Genomic DNA, 27,734 nt, shown 5'->3' with positions numbered 1-27,734 from the left:
GACTAGCTATCTCCTTTATGGCTAAAAAGAATATATTAAATTCAGTTTTAAGTAACAGAGGGAACGATCAAAATCTGAAGAAGACAGTTTTATATATTTTATCCTCTGCAATATGTAAAACGTGGGCAGGCTATTTTTATATTAAAATAATATTAAACGTGATATAATTGCTTTACAGGCAAATGTAAATATTACTTTTAAGCAAAAAACCCCTTTTTTTTCCAAGGGGCCTCATGATTAGAATGTCAGCAGTTATTTGGGCTTGACAGAACAAACAACGCATTAAAAAGCTTCACATAATAAAAAGTAACTCATTAAGCAAGACTGAACTTGAAAAAAGAGTTTTGCTTGCAGGGAATAAATCTTAAGTACAGGGTGCTCTCTGAGAAGACAAAATGATAGGAAAACTGTTAAAGACGAGGCAGGTTGCAAGATCACCATCTCTAAACTTTGTCTGGAAGAATCAAGCACAAAATTGTGAGTGAGAGATGTTGGTTAAGGTGTGGGCTGGTGGTGCGGTTCCTGCGCGACTTTCCTCAGTTGCTTCCATGGAAAAGTGGAGCTGAGTAAGAAAGCTTTTCTTACAAAATGCCTCTGATGCGGGAAGTCTCTTCTCAATTCCTTATCTCCTACCTCTCGCCTCACCCCCACCCACCCTTTTTTCCTCACTCTATTCACCTTTTTTTCTTAAAATCTCCTCTATTTTGTCGTATCTGAACTGGAAATGAAAAGCTTCAGCTCTGTGTGAGTGACCAGTAGATTAGCACAATCCCGCGCCTGGCTCCCTTGTGATCTACAGGACCAACTGTGAAACTGTGAGTGTGTTGATGCTGTCCCGGTGTTAAACGGAGCCCTTGTGAAACTGTTGGCAGTGGTACGTTGCTAGTTTCGCCTGTGTTGAGTTGCATGCCTTCTTTAGGCATGCGTGTCACTTCTGGCTTCCTTAACACACATTACCTTCTGTCTCCTCAGGTCTCTTTCCACATTCCTAGCATGGCTCGGGTTACACTTGCTGGTAAGGGTGTAATCAGATGAATGCCTGGCAGATTGCAACAATTCATTATAAATCATTCTGTCAGAAAAGAGGAAACTCTGAGGAAAAATGTGAGCATTATGATAATGTTATCTGTTAAGTGTCCTTAAAAGGAGACAAAAGTATAAACTGCATATGATGCAAATAATAGCTCTGATGTGGATTACTTACTTTTCTAATTAATTCTGACTGAAACTTTGAATATTTCTTTTTGTTTATTTTGTGATATCTGGTATTTCAGGCTCTTATGCACAGAAATGTAATTGTAGTTCTTCTAATGACATTGATATTTGGCCAGCAGAACCAGTTGCGACAAGTTCTGTGTTACTTTTTTCTTAACAGCTATTTTCTACCATACTCTTCATGATAAAAAAAGGAAAATATCTAGTTTAACTAGAGGTTCAGGTGTAAAATCTTTTGTACTTGCATTATTCTGAGGATTTCAGCATGAAAGGGCAGTTTGTCTCTTTATTTTTGCAACATTGTGCATTATTTCTGTTGTTTTAGAGGAATTCATGCATGTTTGTGTTCCGAAACAAAATTGCTGTGTTGGTATAAATACAGGCTAATTTGGTTTCCTGAATGGTGCAGGTTGTTCAGAGTTCTGTTCACTACTTCTCTTCTTTCCGTTACCATTTCTGCCTCAGCAGTTGACTGACTGACTTACGGAATTATCATAGTTCTTAGTTCAGTAGCGTGCGTCCCAAGATTTACACTGCGATTGCTTCTCTTAGAGCTGAAGCTGCCTGGATACCTCTTGGATCCTTTTAAAATCCTTACAGGGATGTGTCTGGAGGTTTTCTGAAATTTGCATGTTATGTTTGGGGGTCCAGTTTATGCAGCAAAATGTACATCAAAGAACCATCCTATAACGCTGAGAGTTTATGCTCCAAATACGTTGGTTTTGAAATTAAATATGGAAACTAACTTTGCGTCTTAGAAGTTGAGCCTAGAGAGGAGTATTGTTCTTTCTATTGTACATAAAGGAAACTTTGACTTATAATATATCCTGCGGTTTAAAGGATGGTCCTAGAAATTGTCCTGGTTTGTGCAGCATTTAGTTGATAATTTGAGAAATGTAAACTAGGAATTAGTTACAGTTTGGTTTGGAGAAAAAAAAGTTGAAACGGTGGCAGAAAAATTGTAAGCCATAAATTTGCAAGTTTCTTCTTTACGCAAATTCATAACTTATTAAAACAGAAATGACAGCATTGCAGAAGCTTGAAAGTTATTTTAAAAACAATTAACTATAGGAAAATTATAACCAATATAGTGATTTATGTTAAAATTTGCATACGTGTCAGCTAATATTTGAATTATTGTTAAATATAGATAGTATGTATTGTAGTAAGATGTAGATTATATTTAGTCTCACTTTTTATGCTGTTATTTTGGCAGGTGTATGATTTGTGACATTGTTAATCCAGTTTCATGAGTCCTAAAATTCATTTGAAGGACATCTTCCTGCAGAAGATGAGCATAAATTTGAGCACTTAATAAATGGATACTTATATATTCCATTTTTAGATTTTTTCCAAAAAATAGACTACTTGTTTCTCACATGCTGAGGAGAGCCATCTTAAATTAAAGACACTTATTTGAAACAGACGGTCAGTCCTGTTGACGTGTAAATGCCTCTGCACACTGCTGAGATGACTGCAATGCAGATAATGCTGATGGTGTTAGCCTTTTCAAAATTTACATCAGGTTTTCAGCTCCTGTGAGAGGTTTCATTTACTCATAACTTTAGGTAAGGAATAATCATCCACTGAAGACAAACAATTATAGTGGAGAAGACTGTAATGGCTGAGATTATGACCTCATGTGGGGAGCATGCCAGGACAGTACATAACCACGCTGCTTCCCCGACATGCTGCCTCAGATATGACTTGTCCCGAGTGACAAATCAGATGGCAATTAAGACCTGTGTCTCAGAAATTAAGACCCGTGTCATTTTCAGACATTGTTGTGCATTAATCTCTTTCCTTGGAAACCCTTGGACGTTGTACTAGTAAGTTTTGCTTGCTGTGACATTGCTGACGTTAGTTCTGTCTTCCCTGTGGCTACCACCTTCTCCTGAAGTGGGACAGCCTCTCTGCCTTTTTCTTTTACTCTTCAAATTCCAATTGTGCCTGCACTTTACTGACCCTTTCCTTAAAATGTTGAAGACCTGTCCCTTCTCCCTTAGGATTTAGAGTCTCCTGTTAGAAGCCTTGTCTTCCTGTAGGGTTATTGTAACTTCGTAGAGCTCTGTCGCCTTTCCTTTCTCTTCCTTATTCCCATGTAGGTAATCCACATTTTACCTACTGCTTTAACTACATCATCCATTTAAAAAATCCGTTTCTTGGCTCTCCTGTTAAACTGCATCAAGTTCAAGCTTGTCTTTCTTGCTTTAAGATGTGTCATTAGCTTTGTCCCCACTCTGGTTTCTTACCAGGTTACTCCCTCTGTTTAAGTCTATTCAAATGTGGCTGTAGTAAAAATTATTTGTTTTATGCTTGTCTGCTGTTGACTAGGTAAGATTTCTAGATTTGAAATATGTCCTGGTTTACAGAATTAGTAACTCTTGCTGTGATAGAGTAATTATTCACTTATTACTGTTCTGAAAACTTAATTGTTTTGTCTTTCTCAGCTTACTTTAGCTTTTACTGATTTCCCTCCCTTCCTCCTGTCCCCTTTCAGGTAAATGCTAGTGTTTCCTCTTGTTTTCCTACAGCCATTCTGTCTTTTCCATTGCTCTAAAAGTTGCCAGAAGGGAAGTAAAAGAGAAACTTGGAGCATTACCTGTAACTGTGGAGTCCTTTAATTGTGCATTTGTCTTCTGTTGGCATGATGTGGGGAAAGGTGGGTTCCAGGTGATGTCAGAGATCCAGAAACATTGTTCACAAGAGTTTAGCTGTTGTAAATTGTTGACACTAATAAGTCAGCATGTGTATATTGATTAGAGAAATGTGTGTAAATTGACTTGCGGATCAAGTGGATTTTAATGAGAATGATTTTCAGGTGTGTCCACAAGATACTTTTGTTTTAACTCCCGCTTTTGTGCCATTGTTAAGTCTGAAGAACAGTAGCAAGTGTTGATACAGCTTTTGGATGGCGAAAGATGCAGCCAAGATTTTGTTCCAGTTCTGGCTATTCATGTGGAAACCTTACAGGCAGGTTTATTTTCTCCCAGCACTGTGTTACCATAGATGGATAAAATACAGAATATTTAGTATGTGGCCTTTGTCAACTTGTAATACTAAAATCTCAGTTCACAATTCAGAATTGTTGCCATTGAGGAAAAGCAGCACAGGTCTATTAATGCCTACTAAGTGTCTTTTATGTTCCTTCACTGGCAGAATGTTTTTCTTTTATGGATTTATTGCTGCTGTCTGCTGGGCCTGCTTTATTTCCATGTGCTGAAAACATTAGGCAAATCTGCAGTGGATTTGCTAATGTAAACTTTTCTATTGCTATGCACCATAGGCCTTGATTTCACTCCATTGTGTTTTCTCTATATATTCTTTTCTGCCCACTCTCACCCTGCTGGGTCATGGTTTGCTGTATTTCAGATGCTAAAAGCTCCTAAAGATAAGCCCCTTATTTTTAAGCACAAGCTGTTCTGAAAATCTCAGTTGCCTAAATGTCAGAATTTTACATGTTTTAATACCTAAATTTTCCTAACAACTAAGCTATTGAATGTACTTAGTAAGTTTTCATAGTCCACTTACTGCAGTGATTTGAAAGAAACTTCCTGTGTAGTTTACTAATATTAATGTATATTAAAATATTCTTCTAAAATATTCTCTAATCTTTCTAGATTCAATTTAAGGTTGAGTGGAGTATGGTTTATCAAAGTTCACAAGAATACTCCTGTAATCTCTCTTTTTTATATTCTGACTGTGAATATTTAGAAGTTGGAAGCATTATAGATATGTAATAAGTTGCAGCATTTATTCTTTTCTACTTCAGTATTGGATGGGTCGGGAACTGCAGTATGTGTTTGGGGTTAGGTTCTTTGAAGCAATGCTGTTGCCTAGTTAGTTCTGCTAAGTAGCTGCATCCCAATACATGAATCCATTCTCTGCTCTGTTGTTTTTAAACTATTGGTTGTTTTTCCAGTTGTGAATATTCTCATGCTGTTTGTTTTTCTTGACAGTTTATTCAGCTTCTCATTGCATCATGTATAGCATATTAAGCCCGGATTGAATACTAGCCAGAACTTTTTTGGTGGAGTGGTCATTGTTAATCTGCTGATCATTAAATGCACTGATTTGGAAGTAGAGATCAGTAAGTGCTCGGACATGTGTCTTGGATCCAAGCCATAAACGTTTATATACTTCATAGAAATCTGATGTAATATTGGCACCTTTCACTGGAGCCCAGCTGGAGGCACCATGTATTTATTGTACAAGCTTATGTGGTTTGAGTTTAGAAATACAACTCAGTTGAATTAGTTTTTTCAAAGAAAGATTCCCTTTCTGGGCAGTGGAGGGAAAAACTGCTTTAGAGCAAACTCATGAACTCATATGGCATGAATTGTCCCATATCAATCTAGAGAAACTAGTTTGAATGCAAGAGTTGCTTTTACTGGGCCATTAAACTGTCAGCCTTCTGATACATGACAATATGTATCTTTAAAACATGGAAGTCGGAGGTGTGCAACAAGTCAGTACTAAGGCCATCCTTTTGAGCTTAAAACATCATCATTTGTTTCCAATTGACATCTGTTGCTTCCTTTCAGCTGTTGATTTATTCTGGATTCAAAGTTGTCATCACAGGGCGCAGGTCATGATGTGCTCATTTGTGCACATTGCTGTGTTCTTGTATGGACAATTCTCACATACGCAGCAGCTGAGGAAGTTTTCTTTGGTGATAAAGAAAGGGCAGAAAGCAGAAATAGGAGATGCCTCTAGGACAGAGGTGATTTTGCAATCTTCATATTAGACAACTGTAAAGCTGCTGCATGGCCTTAATATTTTCACAAAGACCCCCATAATTCTATTCCCTTGGTCAGATGGGGTTGGTTATTTGGTTTTTGCCTAAGCAGGCATGCTCTTGCACTCTCCTGGAAAAATGCTGCCAAATTAGTGAGAGCAATAACACAAATGGTGTTTGAAGAAGAATTGAAGGTCGCTTCCTTTCCCTGTGTCCTGAATCTCTCTACCATTATGCTTCCCATCAAACTTGCTCTTCTGTTGCTTCTCTTAGATTTAGTCTGTGTTTTTTTAATGAAAATGGTAATAGTTTAGTCTTACTTTGTTACATGTAACACACTTTTCTTTTGCAAAGTACCAATGCTCTGCAAGCATGTTTCAAAGAATGTATAGTCGGTTTACTGCTAATTGGGATCACTTTTTGGTGCTAGTACCTGAAATTCCATGGGAATCTAATCTGATAGTAAATGTATGTGCCGTCACTGAATAATCACTAGGAACTCTCTTGCTGAGAGTATCTTCAGATTAATTCCTGGAGAATTTCTTTTGTAGTTTGATCAGCGAAGAGCAAAAGCTTTTACTAAGACGTAGTGCAAATGTGGAGTCAAAAGGACTTTTACATGAGAAGCAACAGATAATATGTCTGAATACAGTTTTGAGGCAGATAGTTTTGTGGTGTAAGCAAAGGAAGAACTTTTTCTCTAAGTATTAGAAGTGCTAAGTATACAACAACTTAAAATGTACCATTTTTCTATTTGCTACTTTGAAAGAGCTGGTTATAATTTTAACTTGGAGCTTGCTTTCCCTAAAATTATGATACATGCTGAAATTTTGCACCCTTAAAGATCTAAATTTGTATTTTGCTCCTGATATGCTACTTGTATAACATGTATCCTGATGTTTGTGAATTTGGAAATTGTTTACATTTAAGATTGTTCAGGAAAATGAGATCATGATTGAAATAATTTCAGTTTTCTACTTGGTCTAGAAGTATATATTCTGGTTAATATTACTGGTAACTGGAAGCTATTGTTTCTGAGTCACTGCTCCTTTCTACTAGTAAAACTAAGTTAAATGCTCCTGTGCATAGTACAAATGGCAGCATTTATAGGATTTGATGAATTGCTAAATATGAGGGCTTTATAATTCAACAAATAAAATTGGAATTACTTACTGGCTTTTTTTTTTTTTTTTTAGTTTAGTATTATGAGTGCATGTTGATACTGGCTTCCATCACTTCATAATTTTATCAATAAACTTTAAAATATAAGGAATCCAACATAAAAGTGTTGTAGAGCACAAATAAATGTAATTAGATATTGCTAATAGATGAGGTCTGTTTCCCAGAACAGAGGAGAGCCAAAGATTGCAGTAACGGAATCGTTCTTCTTATCCCTTTTATGTATTACGTAGATGGTATATGATTAAGGTGCAAGTCAAAGTGCTAAAGATAGTCAGCAAAATGTTTAGAATGATTTAAGCTAATAATTAGGTGGTTGGCAGGATGAAAGTTTATTCCTTTATTTTAGATATGACTTTCAGGAATGCTTCATTTTCAGTTAATTAAAGGTATAGTAAATCTCTGTGGAGCTAAGATAACTTCTTTCTCCCCTGACTTGTAATACTGGTTAAGCTTTAAATAATGTAGGAACAAATTCTAGTACCAAAAGGAAAGTACAGTTGTGAGATATAAGTGTGTGTGCATGTGTATAAATGTTGTTATTTTTATTATCATTTTAATGGTGATATCTAAAGATATAACTCTAAACCCACTTATTACAATGTTGATTGTTCATCTTGAATTCTGATCTGTTTATTTTGCTTCACTAGAAATCTTACGCATTGTTGAAGTGAAATCCACTGCATTGTAGCAGATTAGGTGTACCATAATACAAGTAACTTGAACATCTCTCTATTTCTCCCTAATAAGCACAGCTATGAGTGATCAGCTCTAAGACAAATAGTTCTGACACTTCTTGAAAAGGCTTGGATTTCTCAAGTGGTACTGGCAATTGATATCACTTGAGGCTTTGATTACATTAATATTTCATAAAAAAATCTCTGTTCAGGCACTGTATGTTAGTGATTTACTGTCTTTATCAATCCAGTCTGGACTCAAGATACTGATGTAAATAATTCCATTAGTCCCCCTGAGTCATTTTGATGAGAAATTTTGATTTAAATCAGTGTTGGTGATAAAGCCTCTACAGGTTTTGATCATTAACCTCTTTGACATGATGATTTAAACAAAGTAAATACAGGTTATTAATGCTATAGGTTTTTATTTAATTGATTTTTCTAATTAATATACATGCCAGAAGTTTTTTGGTGCCAATTTAAAACATTCTGCCTGTAGAATTTGGTAAGTGTGTGAATAAGCCTGCCGTTGTTAAATGGTGCATTTTAGAAAGATAATCAGCACTCACCGTTGCTTGGTCGTGATTTGGAACAATACATAGAAATAAAGGACTTTGACTTCCTACCACTTCTTGCCCTTGCAGTAATAAGTAATTCAACACTAACTCTTCATAGAAGAACGCCTTTTTTTTTTTTTTTAAATATGTACATATTTTCTGAGAGTAGTCAACTCTACTTTTTGTCCTTTGCTATTTGATTGAGTGCATTAATGAATGCTGGATGGCACTAGAAATGATGCCCTTGATTTCGAAAAAATAACAAACCAAAAACCGTTCAGCTGCATAGGAAATTAAATACTGAGACTAGAAATTTTTTTATGTACTGTATTTATCAGCAGTGGACTACTTAACATGTACTGTTCTTCCTGCAAAAAAGCTCTTGGGATGGTATCTCTAGACAGATTTGAGGCTTCTGCAATACTTGTGAAATACTTTGCTTCAGTGCTGCACTTTTGGTACTCTTGATCAGGCTTGCTAAGTATTTGTGGTATTCGTGAAACTGTATGTTTGGTTCAGACTTCAGTTCCTCAAATGCTCAATGTCATGCTTCCAAAATTTTGAGTTTCCAGTCATCTCTTTTACTTTCAAGAGATCAATAACTAATTCATGATTCTCTGTCATGATGTAACACTGTCTTCACTGATGTGAAGATATTACTGATCAATAAAAACTTACTTTTTCTCACTGTATTGAACTCATTTTTGTTCCCCCCCATTGAACTTTTCAGTATTGATGGTTTCCAAGTGTCCTTGAATATTTGTTTCAGAAATCTTTCACCAGAAGTGCTTGTCTAGATTGAATCCATATGTCCTATTCAGGACAACCTGTAATATCAGAATAGGTAACTTTTCTTTGTTCCTTTGTACTTTTTTTCTGTTGCTTTGTTTTGGTCTTTGTATTGCAAGTTCATCATGTTGGCTGTAGTCTGTGCTTAAAATGTCCATCTAGGCTTCATGTCCTGGAGAATTTTAATTCATTCTCATTCATTGTGCCTTACTCTTCATCTTTTTTGTTGTTTTTTTTTTTTTTTTTTGTAAACAACTGCTGTTGTTTACTTGTTTTGTTTGTTGAAGCAAGGGATTGAAGATGTCATCTATTCACATATTCTGTGAAGATTACACACATTTCTGTCTCTGTAAATGTACATATCAGTGTATAACAGAATGATTTTTTGGCATCCGTGAATACTTAAGAATCTGTATGAATGCAACTGTTAACTTCAAATGGGTGTGTATGTTTAAAAAGACATGGGAGGAAGAATCCTAACACTTTACTGATTAGGATAGGATAGCATAATCTAAATTTACATGCCCAGTGGTCCAGTTTTTGGGTTTGTGTGTTGTTTTTTTTTTTTCTTGTGGTGAAATGTCCTTAATATCAAAAGTAATTTTTTTTTTTTTTTTGCCTGGGCAATCTAACTACATTGATTCATATCTCTTATTTGAATATTATAAAATTTCAAAGCAAAGTGATTACTATAAAACCTGTATAAATACAGTTTTTCTGCCATTTTGCATTTTTATCTTTATTTATATATTCTTGCATCATAGGAGTGGATTTTTTTTACATTTCCTGATAGGACATGTCATGGTGGGTTTAGGCCATGAAGTACACTTTTCTTCTGTGTTCCGTGATCTAACCTGATGTTCCAAATGTACCTCGAATATTTGAATTATACTATGTGAACAGCTACAAATAATGACAAATTATGAGATTATCAAACTGTATCCTTGTGCCAGCATGTTAGAGAAAAACATTGCTAGGTGGTTATACAAAATAACTCCTGTAGTTTGTGTTTTGTGGTAGCATGGTGAACAATTACCACCAAATGCTCCTCTCTTTATGCCCTTGTATATTTTTACTAGGGAGCTGAAAATATTTTCTAATCTCCAGGACTGTTTATGGATGCTGTGACTAATGAATGGCCCTGTCAAGTTAGAGGTTTATGGTTAAGAATCTGCAGGATCCAAAACATGATGGCTTTAAATCTAATCTTTTTCAAAACAGTACCTAGAATGTTATTTTTTAAAAACCCACAGCAGCGCTTAGAATTCTTTATTTTTCCCCAAAATTAAAATGTTACATGCTGTTGGTAACAATTGGAAAGGACATGAGATGCTTTACCTCCAGTCTTTTGCAGTTAGCCAATTTGTGGTGATACTGACTTGGACAAGTCAGTCCCTGATAAACATTCAAGATTTCCTACTGAGGTGACTTATAAAATTTAGTCTGCATTGACATGAGAAGAATTCAGCCAGCCATCCTAAAATTCATATTCACCAAAGTAGTTGGTAAATAGCAAATGTGAGAGCTAAATGTGGGGAAAAAAATTTAAAAGAGCAGGATGTTTTTGGGGAAAAAATTGTATTATTCTTGAAATCTTAAACTGTATTTTTTTTAGAGAGCAGAATTTTGTTTTGCTCAAACTGTCAGTAGAATGAATGTCAGTAATTAAAATTCTTATTGTTCTTCTCAAGGCGTGAAAAGGTTTTTGTTGTTGTCATGGTGACAGTTGAGTGACAGCTGCGAAGTGAGTAATTGCTACTGAGAGCTCCATTATGAACATTTACAATGTTTCAGAAAGGATATCAGGAGGAAAAAGGATTTCTTTACTGGGCTTTCAAAACATCTTTTTTTAACCTGATGTTTTTGTGTAAAGTAGTAGTATCTAGGTGACTTTGTTTCTGAAGGTTCTTTTTAAGAGCCATGTGAAATATAACTGCTAATTGCTTTTGCTTGCCCTGCTCTGATGAGGAGGGCGGAATTCACAGGACCCATGAGCTGATGCTGTTGGTGAGACTGCACAGGACCCTGCAGGACCCTTGTATTGAATTGCTCTCTAACATCCTTTCCTTTCACAGCGGGGTGTGCACGCGTTTCATCCTAGAAGATGCATGTACAGCCTGTATATATACTGTTGTATTTACTGCCTTTTGATGATTTGTAATGTGTTTAAGGCGGTAAGTTTTAATGGATAATTTGTGAAAAGAATAGCATTGGATTATAAAGATTTTCTAATGTGTACAAAAACGTTATAAACTCCTTTTTGGAAGCCTGTATTGGAGAAGCTAGTTTAGAGTTATAGTTGGTTTTCAGAGCCTGCTGTGAATCCCAGTTCTGAATAGTGGAAGTTTTACACTTCGCAGAGGAAGTTCTGTATAATTGATTTCACAGTCTCCGCAGTGCTTATCAATGGAACTATCAATTCCACAATTTTAAGATTGATGAGGGAACTGAGATGTACAAGGTATAAGCGTGTTTGTAAATTGTGATTTGCATTAGATGGTACTGCACTAAAGCGTGTGCTTGTCTTAAAATACTGTATGCAACAGTAATCCTGTTATGTATGTCCTTGTTACCACATACCTGTCTTTCTTCAAATCTAAGGTACTTTCTTAAGTTCTGAGAGTTGTTTTAGGAAAAATATTTTAATTCCTGAAGATAGTTATTGTGTGTTCACCTGGTTGCCTGAGTTTTGTGTTCTTCTTACCATGGGTAAACAGGGATTAATTTATAGTACTTTACTGATATATCAGCTTTCTGATAATAAGCTGAATTGAAGGTTTCTCTTGGATTTTAACTGCTTCACTCCATCCTTTATAGTGATTCTTAGATTTGTATGCTTTGATACCTTTATTCTAAAAGGCATTGTATTTAATTACATGAGCACATTATAATCAAAACCTATATGCTGTTCCTAAATACGTGAAAGATCAACTTTGTGGATTTAAAAAATTTTAACCTTTAGGAAATCTGCCTAACTTCTGATGTGTCTAGAGCCTCAAAATGAAAACCTCGAGTGTGCACATGTGCTCACACATGCACACATTTTACACGTGTGTGTGTGTGTATATATATATATAAAAGTACAAGTAAATGTATCAGTAAACATATATTTGTTTGGTTTCTTTTTCTTCTTAGCAAAAACAGCAAAAGGGAATAATTTTAATTTTTGTTTTTGTCCACAAACAAATTTTGGTTTTGTCCACAAAGTAGTTAGGTAACCTTGTTAGCCTTACTTTCTGCAGACTGTCACTGCAGCAGTTGGAGAGCTGAACAACTACTGTGTTTGTGGAGGAAAACTCTGTTGAGACTATGCAATGACATTTTCTCCATAACTCTGAATTTGATCAAGTTGGTCAGATTTTTCTCAGAGATGATGAAGTATTTTAGATCTGAGCTGTCATTCTATGCTCGGTCAACCCTGACAGGGTTTGGTTTCATGTGCCAAGGAGAAAGTGAACTAAGGATGTTCAAAGTATTTTTCTGTTTCCTTTTTGAAACTGAAACTTTTTGAGCTCAGTTTAGAATATATTCTTACATGAAAAGTACTGTTTAATAATTGGGTTGAATACATTAAGAGCACTGAAGTATTTTTTTACTGCATTTTAAGCTTGAAATACCACTGTTTTCTGTATGTTCTGTAAGTAGACTTGCGCTGTCTAAGATTCCCTTTCTCTGTTTTAACTCATCCTACGAGTATTGATTCTTAAGATGTCTTTTTACAAAAAAGCTCATAAGAATCCTTTACAGACTGACAAAAGGAAACATACTGCTTGGTATCCATTGATATTAATTCTGCAAACAATGACAAATGTGAGTTGTCCCATTTGAAGTGTTTGTAAATTAAGCATGTCTTTAATCAGATTTTATATTGTAGTACATAAATGACATCCCAGTTTTTTCAGGTTTCATTTTTGCTGATCTGTGTGTCTGTTAAGTAATTCAAATAGTCTAAATTACGGCACTGATACTTTCAGGGGATATCATTGATAGGTCTCAGCTACGCAAAGGGTATTGCACTGTTGTAAAAGTCTTGCTGTTCCTTGGGACTCACCGATTCTGTCACTGCATAAGTTTTTTCCTTCCCCATGAAGGCAATACACTTTCTGGTTAATCATTTAAACATTATTCTGTTTGTTTGAAACTATGTTTTGTATATGTGTGTTTTATTTTCTTACCAGCAAAATTACTTCTACTCATAGTGCCTGTTATAATTAGTTTACATTAAGAGAGTTTTTAGTGTGATGAGTCATTTCTAGGTGTTTTAACTCAAATAATGTACAGAGTACTGATTCAGAAAATACAGTGGGTGATTCTAGTGTTGTCTTGGATACAGTGAGGAAGAGAATGCGCACAGAAATTTGTAATTTAAAGAAAAAGAAATGGAAGTATTTCAAAACAAAGTTTCTTTTAATGTGGTGATTATATGCAATATGAAGAAGTACTGTTTTGTCATACAGTCAGCAAGTGATATGACCTTTTCTTTTTGTGTAAAATAACCATATTTCACATTGGAAAATGCTAATAAGAGCCTATAACCCTAATTCCTTCCTTTCCTGTAGGAAATCTGCTTCTTGCCAGTTAAAATAATGTGATTAGACATTTAAGTACAAAATATTAGATGGACAAAAGCACACACAAGCCAAGAAAAATTGGCATCTTACAAGTTCTACCTTAATCTGTACTTTGCTGCCTGCATTGTAGTAATTCTTAATTTATGATCAGGAAGAGTTACTTACTGTAATTCAGGTTTTTGAGGATGTTTAAGTGAATTATATGGGTTTAGTTGTAACAAATTTTATTAGCTGTTAAAATTTGTTCTTAGAAACTCCACAGTGGAAATACTGAGATGCTCTAGTAGTTTTCTCTCTTTGGTCATTCTGATTTTTCAGTAACAAGAAAATGTTTGTGACCAAAACTAGCTCAATATCTAAAATGGTACTCATGATAGAGACGAAGAAAACGGAATAAGGAAGAGGAGGTTTGCCAGAGCAATGTTATTCAGTAACTCAGGGGCTTACTTTCTGTTTCTCTCTGTACATTTTGGTGCCAGCTTGTTGCAGATGTCTGATAGTTCACAATGAGTGAAGAGTGTGGAAAGTTAGTAGGAAATATTCTTAAGAAACGTTGAGACAGATGTGTCTTGAACTTCAGCTGTTTTTTGGAAGATAAAATATGTCTCTGCAGTCTGTCTGTTTCTAATTCAGGATTTCTGTAGTGACCACAGTGGTATGACAGGCTGGTTGGACTAAAAGTAGTGCAAAGTGAAAATCCTGCTCGGAGGTGAATAGTTTGAAGAGATTGGGGATGGGAGAGTCTGGAGCAAGATGCACGCAGCATTGTTATAATATTTCTCATTTACAAAATAATACTGTACATACAGGCCCTGAGAATATTTAAGATTAAAAGTTTTCTGAGTCTATTGTGTTATAGACATTGCAGTACAAGCCATGTCGTGAAGACTGAATTAATAATCCCATTTTAATTATTTCCTGAGAAATCTGCTAATTGGTACCATTGAGGTTTAATTTGCAGAAACAGCTACTGCTGCTAATGCCCCACATTCAGCATTTTGAATATCTGCATTTTAAAAAGTCTGCTCCGTTTGGAATCTCATAGGTCAATTAATACTTTGGTTTGATTCTTGAATTTATAAATATATAGTGAAGTTGATTGTGAAAGTTGTATATATATTAATATAACATATATGGTTATAAAATGATTATGATATGGTTATACATTAGTTCTTGTGTGAAGAAGAGGACAGGATATTTCTCAGAAGAGCTAGAATTACCTGTACTTCCAGCCCCAGGGAACAGTTGGGAGCTCAAGGAACAGAAGAGAAGATCTCAGTTGCAGAGGATTAGGAAGCAAGGAAAATCCCTGTAGTGCTTATCTGACTTTTTTTAGTTGCTGGAATTTGGTTCGCCTAAGGGAAAGTCCTGTGAAAAGCCAGTGACCTGGGCTGTGTGTATTGCAGTGCCCCATGTCTGTTGAAGGACATACAATTTCTTGCTAGTCCAGTCCCTCATATGGTGGTTTTAGGTAGTAGCTGGTTTCCGAGCTCTAATGATAATTTTCCTGAAATAGAGTGAGAACTCTCATGAACCCTTTTTTCCTTCCTCGGTGGCAACTGCACAGAATTCATTTTTGTCGTGGGCATTCAGCATTTTGCAGCCCTGTACTGAGCCTTCCCGTCTCCTTGCATGTACTGTTCCTTATTGCTCCTGCATCCTCACTCTTGCTTCTTTACTCAACTGCTCCCACTGCAAGATGGCATAACTCAAAAAGTGCAGATAAAATTTAAAATCTCTAGCTGTCTTGAAAATGTTGTGAGAAGAATTTGTGGAACACCTAGTTTATGAACTGTACATGATGCTTGGATACTTTTATCAAGTATAGGAGATCTTGAGCAATCTAGAATACAGTTGTCATTGATAAGAATATGTGCAGACAATCTGTGTTACACGAACACTGGTCAAAATACATTTTAAATGAACTTTGTGAAATATCAGTGGGCAAACTGTGGTTAGCCTGTCAAGGGAGGGGATTCCCCCCCTCTACTCTGCTCTCATGAGACCCCACCTGCAGTGCTGTGTGCAGCTCTGGGGCCCTCAACACTAGAAGGACATGGACCTGCTTGAGCAGGTCCAGAGGAGGCCACAAAGATGACTGGAGGGCTGGAGCACCTCCCCTGTGAGGACCGGCTGAGAGAGTTGGGGGTGTTCAGCTGGAGAAGAGAAGGCTCTGGGGAGACCTTACAGCGGCCTCCCAGTACTTAAAGGGGCTACAGGAAAGCTGGGGAGGGACTCTTTATCAGGGAGTGTAGGGATAGGATGAGGGGTGATGGTTTTAAACTGAAAGAGGGCAGATTTAGATCAGATACAAAGAAGAAATTCTTTCCTGTGAGGGTGGTGAGACACTGGTACAGGTTGCCCAGAGAAGCTGTGGCTGCCCCCTCCCTGGAAGGGTTCAAGGCCAGGTTGGATGGGGCTTTGAGCAACCTGCTCTAGTGGAAGGTGTCCCTGCCCATGGCAGGGGGAGTGGAACGAGATGATCTTTAAGGTCCCTTCCAACCCAAACCATTCTATGATGTGATTCTATGAAAGGACAGTCCCTAAAAAAACTTCAGTTATTCCCTTGTATTTATTTGTTGATTGGCTTATTAATGATTTCATGAAAGAAATCTTTAAGGTTTTTTTCTCTTCTGTTGGTAAGCAGTTAGAAACCTGGCATCTTGCATGTGTCTTTGATACATGCCACTTGGCATTAGATGAAGCTTCCTTGCTTTCAGAATTAGTTGGTGTTACATGTCATGTATATGGGCGCTTTTTTTTTTCCTCAAGAATCTATTCTTAACTGTAGCAGGAAATATCTTTAAAATGGGACCACGCTCCTTATCCTGCCCACAAAATCACAAATGTAAGACCGCTTAATAAAAATAGTACACTTCTCTTTTTTTCTTCCTTCAGATAACTTCCAGGGAAGACTATTAAGAAACATAACATGATTCTTGGTCCTGCTGTCAAGATTATTTTTAATTTTTTTTTTTTTTACACCAATGCACTTTTCAATATAAAATGCAGGGAGGTAGTCTCACAATTCATAGCAAAGTACCTGATGATTTCTTATTTTTGTTGTCCTTCCCTCTAGGGCATACTGACTAATCAGAAACGTTAGTGTTGAAACTTCAATCAAGTACATTGTTTATTTTCTTTAGATCATGTTATTTAAAACAAAAATATAACTGACTATTTCTAAGTAGAATTCTAGTGGGTTGTTTTTCTTCCCACAGTAACTCTCAGTTGTCATTTTCTAATATATCAACAAAATAACTTTCGTGTCTATTTTCTAGTTGTCATGCAGATAAAATTTACATTCATGTCAATAGAAATATTTGAGAGTGAAAACAGGTATGTAGGTATGTAAGATATGTAGGACCAGACATTTCAAGGTGCCAGAAAGTTTGGGCTGCTTTTTCTTAATGTCTTAAGAATGCAACGTCTTACTCTGCAAAGTGTTCGCGTCAGAGGAATGTAGAATATGCACATGGTATTTGCAGAATTTGTGAGCTGAATAGTTAAATTCAGAGGTATTAAAACTTAAAGTCATGGCATATAACATGAAAGTCCCAGAATCCTGGATATAAACCAAAATCTGCATCATACAAGATAAGAATAATTAATTTTATTTTTCCTAGAGAGCATGTTATTCAGAAACAGGGCATTTTCCCTCCTTCAACTGTGATTTGACAGTAATTTGCATTACAGTGTAGTGTTGTACTTTGAGATTAATGAATATTGCCACTCATCGGTTCTGGAATTTAATCTATTGTATTAGCATCGCTAATTTAGATTTAGAGTCTGAGACTGTTTTCAAAGAACAGTAATGAGATCACAGCATGTGATACCATAAAAGCAAATGTATTCTGGGGCGTGTTAGGCTGAACTTGATGTTTCAGTGTAGTTATTTATAAGTCATACCTGTGTGAATTAAGTTGATTAGCAACTAGGAAGTAAGTAACGGAGCAGAAAGATTTTGACTAGTATAGGAAAGTTAATCTTTGAGTGAATTTAGTTTTGGAGACTTACATTTGGAGATGCAAGTTTTCAGACGACGTGTTGATTGGTTCAGTTTTGAAGAACTGCACTGGCAATTTAATCTTGCCAAATAATTTTGCTAAACTTGCTTTCTGGGTATTGTAATGCATCAGGCTTTATTATGTTTGTACAAATTGTATCCTGGTTTACAGTGTGTTACCTCACAGATGTGAAAACGTACACTAGTATAAAAGACAGTCACCTTCTTTGCACGTCCATACACTTGATACTTCAAGTGAAAAGAATAATTGATGTAGCCAACATGTTGTCTTCAGAATAAAGATGATTCTATGTTGGATATAAATATTTTAAAGAACAGACTTCTAAGCATTGGAAGATACTTTCTGTAAATCTGTAAACAATTAAACTTGGAAGGCACCAATGTGGCTTGTTTAGCTAGATTCAGAAATTCCAGCCTGTTCTCGCTTCCCAGATTTGCTGGAATTCTTTGGGAAGGTCAAGGTAGTCCTTTCTACTATTGAAAAACAATGAATGTTTTTGCTTGTATGTACTACAGTAGCACGCCAAAAGCTTCAAATGACATTAAGATTCTAAATTGGTAGGCACCTTTTCTCTCTTTTGGAAGTCTTAAATGTTAATAAAACGGTGATTTTACAAAAATAGAATTACTCCACAAGGTCATACAAGCAATCTGTTTCAGAGCTAAGATCTGAATCCTGATCTCCCAAATCCCAATGTAGTAGTGCCCAAAACTATTAACTTCTTTTATCTTTTAATGATGCAGAAAAGTTTACTGCACTTCAGGTTTTGAAAATTTAACCACTTCTTTCTCTTTTCTTGTGGGAGAACCCCATTTCTCTGTAAAGACACAGAGACTTCTTAGACTAGATATTAGGAAGTATTTCTTTGAGAACGGGTTGTTGGGCGTTGGAACGGGCTGCCCAGGGAGGTGGTGGAGTCCCCATCCCTGGAGGGGTTGAAGAGTCGGGTTGACCCAGTGCTGAGGGATCTGGTGTAGTTGGAAACTGTCAGTGTGAGGTTAATGGTTGGACTGGATGATCTTCAAGGTCCTTTCCAACCGAGATGATTCTGTGATTCTGTGACACATTTGCAAGTCCTGATCCAGTATCCAAAATAACTGAAATGTCATAACTCAATGAATTCAAATTGTTTCAACCTTATAATGCAAAACTGATGAATATAACCTCGACGCAGAATCACTCTGTGAGTCAGTGATGACTTACTTGGTAAAAATCAGTCACTCTTTTCTTTGCTTCATAGAGTTTATTTTTTTTTTATAGTAATGTAATTGCAGTGTTTATTAAGTTACATTTTAGAAATAAGTGTCATTTGTTGGTCACTATTAGAATTAAATAAGTATGGGCAGCAAATGTTCAGAGTAATGATTTGTGACCTTGATTAGTTCCAATAGCTGATTGGAAGAAATTAAAATAGAAATTAGTCTGAAATTAAGTTTCTATATGCAAAACATAAGTCCTCAGGAGGAAATAGTACGGGGTTTGTCCAGTTACTTAGTGTTCTGTAAGAGGAGCTGTTTCCAATTTGGAGGTTTTGACTTGCTGTAATCAGGTAAATCCCAGAGAAGGTGCATGTGGCAATCACAGATAACCAGCTTCCAAACAACAGGTCTGGAGCTTTTTCGCTTTTTGTTGGAGGTTATTGCTGTAAGCTACAGCTTTTTCATGAGCATGCAGAATTCATGTGGAAGAATGGGAGTCAAGTGAGTGGCTGCACAGACAAATTATTCTAGTCTTTGTAACTAGTTAGGAAAGCAGATAGGACTCTTGAAAAAGAGTAGTTAACATTTTTACAGTTGTACAAGTGAAAAGCAAATAAACATAAGTACATTTTTGTGATGCTAAACCTAAAAATTTTTAATGTAGTGCGGCACGCTGTCCAAGAAGGTAGAAATAAATCTTAGCTTCAGTTTCCATTGCTGTAATGTCAAATGTAGGTTTGGAGAGGAGGGGAAGATCCCAAGAGTTCTTGAGAAAATCCTTGCGATGTTGATGTGTGGTGGTGGTTTAATTGTACAGAATAGTCAGTATGTACAAAACCAAAACAAACACACCAAAAAAACCCTGCAACAACTGAATCTTCTTTGCAAATAATTAAATTGCTAGATTATACATTTATCTAAGCATTTTTTAAAACATTGTGCATTTTCTATAATTAGTAACTTAAAATGCAACTGAAGCACTGAAAACATGAAAAGGTACTGTGCTGCTTGCAATCCTCTTGATCAAATATATATGCATATAGTACTCATCATGTTGCACTTGAGTTTTTTTTTTGCATTTTAAAAGTTAGCATTGAATAAAACCATTTTTACTATAGTGCTGGTCTGAACTTATCTGGAGTGTCTGGCTCTGCTCAGTCATGTGCTTTGGAGCACTATTTTTGATGTTGATGCATCTGAAGGGGAAAAAACCTTTTAATTCCCTGAAGAGTGAAGGACTATTTAATACCTGTATTTTCAAGAGATTACAAAGTTTTCTGTAAGTGGAAGATGCACATTTTCCAAAGGCATTCTGTCATTGTATGTATTGTTAAATAATTACCTAAAGAACAAATACTATTTCATGTGAAGTTACTTCACGTTCATAGCTGCCAAGTTTCAGTCACGTGCTTGATAGAGACTTGCTCGTCATTGAAAGGACTTAATGCAGGATCTGAAGAAGTTTTTGGAATTTATTCCGATCTCTAATCCTGCCAGTGCTCCCCATCTTCACCCCAGGCCGTGTCAGCAACGTGAGAGCCTGCCTGCTGCCAGATTCTCTCGCTTCAGCGTTGCCCTTGCCTGCGTGTCGGCTGACTGGAGGAAAGCAGCCGAGCAGCCAGAAGTGTGAACCGGAGCGCTCCCCGAGTGGTGCGTGTCCTCTGCGCCGGCCGTGTTACCTGACAGCGGCAAACAGTGGTGGTGGATTGAGGTCAGAAAGTGAACTGACATGGACTGTCCTCCCAGCTCACTGGCCAGTTTGGGGAGATGGCAGAGAACTAGTCCTTCTGTTGCAAAGGTGTGAGGTGGGTAATGCTGTAGGTCCTCTGGCTGAGGTCTTGCTTAAAGCCGTATTTCTCTGATATTCAGCTGTGTGAGCTCTGTTGTGGAGCTGTGTAGGCTGTGAAAACCCTGGCAATAAAGCAGCAGCAGAAGCAGTGCTGTTGTACTCTTGGAGGTGTTATCTGCACCGGCTTCACGCTGGTGAGAATGGAGGGCTCTGGTGGGGGCGTCAGTACGGTGGAGCTACAGGACAAGAAGCAGACAGAGCGGCTGTAACATGCTGCTCAAGCGGTGCAGGAGGAATGTAGCTGATAGCTCCACTATATATAGTGATGTGCTAAGAGCTGTCTTTTGGCTGGCTTTTGCTGCAGCCTTGTTCCCTGAACCAAAGTTAAGGAGCCTGATGTCATCTGTCTTGCCTGCTGATATTTTTGGCTGTTGACTTCCAGGCTTATTGTGAAAGGTGGTAGTTGCTTCATCCTTCCAGTTACTTTGAAAAATAATAGCACTCTTGATGTAGTTAAGGAAGGAGTTTTCATCTTTCCCAATGGGATAATGTGGTTTCACACAGAGTCTAATTGAGAGCTGATTTGGAAGTTGCATGCTGTCCCCAGATGACTGCATGCTATCCAATAACGCATATTGATGTTTGCAGATATAAATGAAACCTCCAACCACTTCATAGAAAACCAGCGAAGTAGTTTTAAAAATGTGTTTGCTAGCTAAAGGTATTTTTGAGATGGAAAGAGTGAAAATGTGTTTGTTTATACATTCCTTGTGCCATTTTCCTTAGACACTAGATCTTCATATTGTCATCAGTTGTATCTACTGTGGGCTTTTTCTGAGCTGGCTCTTTGGGCAGTTATAATGTGTCTACTTAGTGATAGTAAGAAAATGCAAATGTTTTTTCCATGGCTGAGTTGTTTTCAGTGCCACTCTTCTCACAGCTGCCTGATTGTCTTTTATTTTAATACTTTACTCTCAAATTTTCACCCTCTGATAGTGCAATATGTTGATTCAAGAAATGAAACCCAGAATTATATAAACTCAGAAATTTATATTAAACCCAGAATTATATATGTGATTATATGAGAGTTTTCTTAGATTAGATTTATGTTTGGATCACATACTTAGTCATTCAGTACACTAAACATAATTTGTGCCAATAATGTAAATTGTTGTTAACCCATTGCTATAGTTTATATTGTGATTTGACATACTTTGATCACATAGTGCTGGGTTTCAGGGCTGGGGAGGAGATAGGGAATGACTGAGAAGAATTGCCGCCTTTCTGTAGAATTACTTCATTGGTTTATGTTTAGCAAAGAAAATTCTGGCATTGCACACACCGAAATAGTTCATTTTCAAAACAGCTTGCTTGAGTTTCTGCACTGAGTAAAATAATGAGTATTAAAAGCAGAAAAGTTTTAGAGGCTGGAATTGTTTAGTACAATGTTGACATTCTCAGTGCCTTAATGTTTGTTTTCTTCTTTGGTTGTATAAAGCTTGTCTAGTAGTGTTACGTATATTTTAGCATATTTTCTGTTCTATAGATGCCAAAGAGAATACTTTAAATTAATTCTACAGATATATTTCTGTGATTGTTAGGAAATCTCTTAGGAGTTTCTCTGCTGTCTGACTTGGGGCCACTGAGTATTTCCACATCTCTGTAAGGACGAGCTGGCTCTAGGTTATTTCTTTCACGAAGTTTGACTCAAGTTGTCAACAACTGATATAACTAGAAATTCCTTTTTTAATGGTGAAGAGCTTTTTGTTGAATTAAAAAGACGTTTCTGGATAATTTATAAACTCTGTGCATAATCTAAAAAGAGAATCTGTTTTACAGTTGGAATCCCTAAAATATTAGTCTGGAATTAATTTTAGGTTATGAATCATAGTGAGCTTCTTGCTACACAGTGAGGTAACTTACATGATGGAAACATTTGGGTAAATAGCATTTTAGTAAAGTTTTATCTGCTTTATAGATTTGGCCTCAACCATTTTATATGAGATTTGAAAGAGTGTGATTAATACACGGTAACTCATAATACTGTATTGATTAACGTGATTTTTAAAAATACATTTTTTAAGAGATACTAGTCTTTGACAGTGCAAATAACCCCTTTCTGTAATCTTTGAATTTTTGTGTAATGGCACTGGCAGCTCTAATGTGTTGGGTTTTTTTTCTAACTGGTGGGGGTCAGTGCACACAGGTATGGTGGGTGTGCTGTGGGCCCGGCTTTGTGCCTGTGGGCCTGAGACCCGCACTGCGGGCAGCAGCGGGGAAAGGCCCGGAAAGAGGGCGTGAGGAACTTCTGCTGGGAGTGGCTCCCACTGCCCCTGTTAATGGGCCTTCTGTTGGTTTTAGCTGTGGAGTGTAAGTTTGGCTCTTGTTTGGCATGGATTTGTGTGTGACTTACAGTAGCGTTCTGTGAACTGATGTAACGTCATGGCTTCCTTACGTGTCAGTATTTCTGTGCTGTAGGTGCTGGGCTTCTCTGGAACGGAAAGTAACCAGTAGGTGTGCAGTTCAGAGCTCCGAAGAGTTGGTCAGATAAACTCCATTAATTTATACTTGTTGATCTTGTATTACTTGTCTTCTCTCAAGCAAAAGCTTGATGTTACGTGCCTTTCAGGAGTACTGTAGTCCGTTTTATACTTAAGATTTGAGAGGAAAAAATTTCACAAGTGCATTTAAATTTGGAGGAGATGCATCATAATTTATCTCACACAGTGAGTTGAATGAGACTGGAGAAGGAGGAACTCCTTTAAAATAATCAAGAATCACACAAACCAAAGGAAATAACTTTGTTGCTGTAACTTTTTATTTTTGGCTTAAGCTGTGTATGAATAGAGTTTGAAGTGTTTCAGAATTAACCACAAGATAGGCTGGAAGAGTTTGTTACTAATGAAGAAACTTTTATTAATATATATGCCAGTAAACGCGAACAGCCAACACACAAGAATAGGTGTGTGCTGTGGGAATTGTGGTTTCTTCATATTAAGCGGTACTTCAGTGAATATGGTGCTAATATCCTTGTTTATTCTTTAGCCTTGTGTCTGAAAGGGATGAGGTTTGTAGGATTACAGTCAGTACCTCAACAGCGTTGTGAAGCAGTGGGGGACATGGGTAGGGCTAGAGAGGGACTGAGACAGACCCATGCATGTTTTGAATGTCCTTAACTACAGGAAAGGCTTCGGTTGGAACATGCATCCTATTAGATAAAAAGCACGTAACCACAGGAACCCAGGCTACATAAATTCTCTTCTTTCATGGAATATTTAATAGTAGAATGTAAATGGGCTTTGGATTTAATTATTTGGTGAAGATGTTAGTTAATTATTATTAAGTTATTAAGAGTTGAAGGAAGAAACCAGGTTTTAATGCTGTTTTGAGTTTTTCTTCCTAAATGATGTGGAGTTTTTACATTATTTTGTTAGCCTGATCTGTTCTGTGGAACTGTTTTGGTCGTTTTAGGTTTTGATTATGGTTTTTTGGCTTTGTGGTAGAAGTAGGAACTATACCCAACCTTATGGTTGTAGGACAACTTGGATTAGGTGAGACTCAGGAGGCCTCTAGTGCAACCTTCTGCTCAAAGCAGGGTCAGTAGTGAGGTCAGACTGGGTTGCTCAGGTCTTCCTCCACTCTAGTGTTGAAAACCTCCAAGGATGGAGACTGCACAACCTCTCTGGGCAGCCTGTTCCAGTTCTTTACCATCCTAAAGGTGAAACAGCTTCTCCTACACGCAGTCTGAAGCTCTCTTGTTTCAGTCTGAAGCTCTCTTGTCCTACCTACTGGTAGGACACCCTGAAGCTGTCCTTTCTCCAGGCTGAGCAAGGCCGGCTCCCTCAGCCCCTCCTCACAGAGCAGGTGCTTCTGAGCATCTCAGTGACCCTCTGCTGAACTCGCTTCAGTTTGTTGATGCCTTTCCTGTATGAGGACATCCAAAATTGGATGCAGTATTCTGGACTGCAGCCCTGAGACAACTTGATGGATACCAGCTATAATTCTTTAATTCTGTTCTGGGCACTCATGATATTGTAAGAAGACAGTATTTGATTAAAACTTCATTTCCATGGCATAGGTTGTGGATAAAGTGTTTCTATTTTATGGAAAGGGGAAAAGGGCAGTGTGTTTCCATATTGTCCAAAGGCACGTGCAGCAGCCCAGCAAGGTCTCAGTCTTGCAGTATTGTCCTCTGATAATCACTTTTTCGTATTATGCAAGAAATTCTATAAATAATAAATGAGCAGTGCATTTGTCTTAAGAGATTGAAATCTGTCTTCATTAAAAAGCTGATGAAGAGAAAATGTTTTGCGGTTATATGTCTTACATGGCAGAGGAATAAAATTTTTTAAAGCTGTTTTATTCAGTTTTCATAGCTGTTGTATTAAACTGTTTCAGCTTTCTACACTGTATGGATTGCTACTAGGATGAAAGCTCGATGCTGGACAACTTGTATTTGATTTCTTATTCAGAACAATGTGGATTGTTGTGTCTTTATTATGTAAGTCTTTGCATCAAAGTAAAATATGTTCAAATAGGACTGGTGAAGTTTTTCAGCCTCCACTGGTAAATTTAGATGTTGTGCATATAAATATCTCTTGTATTGTAACTAGTTTTGTTATGGATTAAAAACTGAGATATATAATATTTTTATGTAAAGCTTCCCTTAAATACTTTTTCCAAAGTAATGTCCTTCTGTGGCAATGCTTGAGGGCGACTTCCTGGCTAAACTCTTAAATTGTGGTTGACATTGGAATTTAAGGTATGCTGCTTTTACCAGGGTGTTTTAATCACGTTACTTGGTGATATCACCACTTTCTTTTTTTTATTAGAGAATGAATTTATTAATTTAGTTTGTGTATCAGATCCAGAATAAATAAATAATGTGATGTGTCACTCTCTACGTTTTCTTGTGGCAGGAATGGTTTATAGCAGCATTACACGTATAACTATTCTGCAGCTGCTACTGTAATATGATTACATTAGGTCTACATAGTTTTCTTCATAGTGTATGTATTTATATCCCAGATATACACGTATATATGTGTGAAAATTATCACTAATACATGTATTTAACTACTCCTGTTTGCATTTCAGACTTTCAGATTTTGGCTTAGATTTTCATGTGATTTGTAAGGAATGTGCAATCAATTGAGTCTGCTGTTCACATTTTGATGTTAGTGACATTTCGGTGTCACTAAGAGTCACGATTGTTTTTGTTAGGTAGCAAAGTTCCAAATTAATTTAGATAGATAGTTTTGAAGGTACTACATCTTATTTTGGAGGTTTATGGAGAGTCATCTATCTTCAAATACTATAGCGGGAAAGAAAGGAAGAGTCTTAAGCGAGTTTCAAGCTTGAATTAAGATGATGTGATACAATAATGTGGCCTTTTACCTTTCTAATTTTATTTTGCTATGAACAGAGAATTTTAAATTTATTTTTCAATTTTGAAGGCAGGGACTGTAATTTTTCTAAAACTGCAAAAGTAAGGAAATAGAATCAAATTTCACTTTTCAGGAATGTCCTCTGTTCTAAGGATTTCCTTGTCTTCAAAACTTTAACACGTGCTTTTTCCCTTAATTTCAAGTTACTTCAATGTGGTTTTTGTGAGTTGTTAAAATCTTGATGGTGTCTCATGGTATGCATTAAAAGGATTTGTGAATCAGCAGATGACCTCAACCTGTATTACTCATGGAAATCTGCGATTTCCTTTTATTGGTTCTTTTAATGACTGAAAATATCTGTAGTGATTCTATAGCATTTTCCATGTTAGCTTACCATTGATTTATTAGATCTGTTCTTAAAAGGATGTTCATTAACAACAAAATCTTTCCTGCTGATATTACTACTGGGTAGTATAATATCTCAGTTAGTTCATTAAGAAGAAGAAAAATTGTCTCAGTTCCAAAGAAACTTGCAGTTCCCTTTTAACCTCATCATTAGTGAGCTAGGTAGAAGGAAGCACATTACATGAGAGCATGACTGTTGGTTTACTGTTAGTTTCAAGCTTTTCTTGTCTGCAAGCTTTTACAAGGAAAAGTGAAATATAATACACTCTGATGTCATGCCAGCTGTCCCCTTAGCTGTCTTTATAAGCACAGGCTTGTGTTGACTGATTGTAGTCACAGACATAGCTGCTCAGTAGTTACAGAATTGTGTCCTGACTAAATAACTAAACACTTATGAATCCTCAGGGTGATAGTCTAAGGAGGATGTGAGATTTAAGAGAATCGCTTTTACTCTGTGATTCTTATGCAATATTTCATAGGTTAAGATGCTAATGAAACTGTATGAGGGGGTGAAATTTTGACCTTACAAAAGTCTCCAGGACAGTGACTACAGTGGAGCAACAATTTTACTGCTATTCTGAGCAGACACTCTACTATTTTAATGTGGATAATGTTGAGTATCTTGGAAAGATGGGGGTTTGTGTGTGTCCAGCTTGCAGTGGGTGCTATTGCTTGTGTAATACAATTAGTTGGTATTGTTCCTAATTCTTTCAAATTATGGCTGTATTAAACTGCATTTTCTTCTAATAATATTATTTGCAGAACTTTGATGGTACTGATTTTCTTGGACTATACATTAATACTCTTTCTAACCAATTCTAAAGGCTAACATCTCAAAAATACTCAGAAGGCAATGCTGAAACTCTTCTGAAGCTATTGATGTGTTTCAGAAATATGTTATGAAATAAAGCTAACTGTGCTTGGCTGTTTGCCAGGTTAGATATAAGCACTTTCTCCTGTTCGCAGTAACAACTCACTGGCTGAACAGCAGTTCTTTACTGCATGAGTTCTTCTGTCGGCTGCACCCACACCAGTAACTCTCATAGAAGTGTGGGTGCTCACCTGTAACAGTCATCGCCATTTGGGGTATTCAGCATAAAGATGTTCGTGCTTACCTAGTCTTGCAGATAAGTGTAAAGGAGTCAGCCCACATGGAAGATAAATACTGTAGAAATGGCTTGTAATAATTTATAGGACAGT

General features: G+C 36.7%; 1 protein-coding gene across 7 annotated transcripts in view; it reads left to right on the top strand.

Annotated features, from left to right (window-relative positions):
* PLEKHA7 (pleckstrin homology domain containing A7) overlaps positions 1-27,734 on the top strand; it is a 157,759-nt gene that overhangs the window by 56,030 nt on the left and 73,995 nt on the right. Inside the window, exon 1 of one of the 7 annotated variants that reach the window (XM_074884612.1) lies at positions 17,908-20,758. The exons of the other annotated variants lie outside the window; for them this stretch is intronic. The gene's annotated coding sequence lies outside the window, so the exon portion shown is untranslated. Of the gene's footprint in view, positions 1-17,907; positions 20,759-27,734 lie in introns of those variants that run through there. 7 annotated transcript variants of the gene reach the window in all.

This window comes from Strix uralensis, chromosome 15 (assembly GCF_047716275.1).
Source record: "Strix uralensis isolate ZFMK-TIS-50842 chromosome 15, bStrUra1, whole genome shotgun sequence".
NCBI lineage: Eukaryota > Metazoa > Chordata > Aves > Strigiformes > Strigidae > Strix > Strix uralensis.
This window is presented reverse-complemented; position numbering and strand designations above follow the sequence as displayed.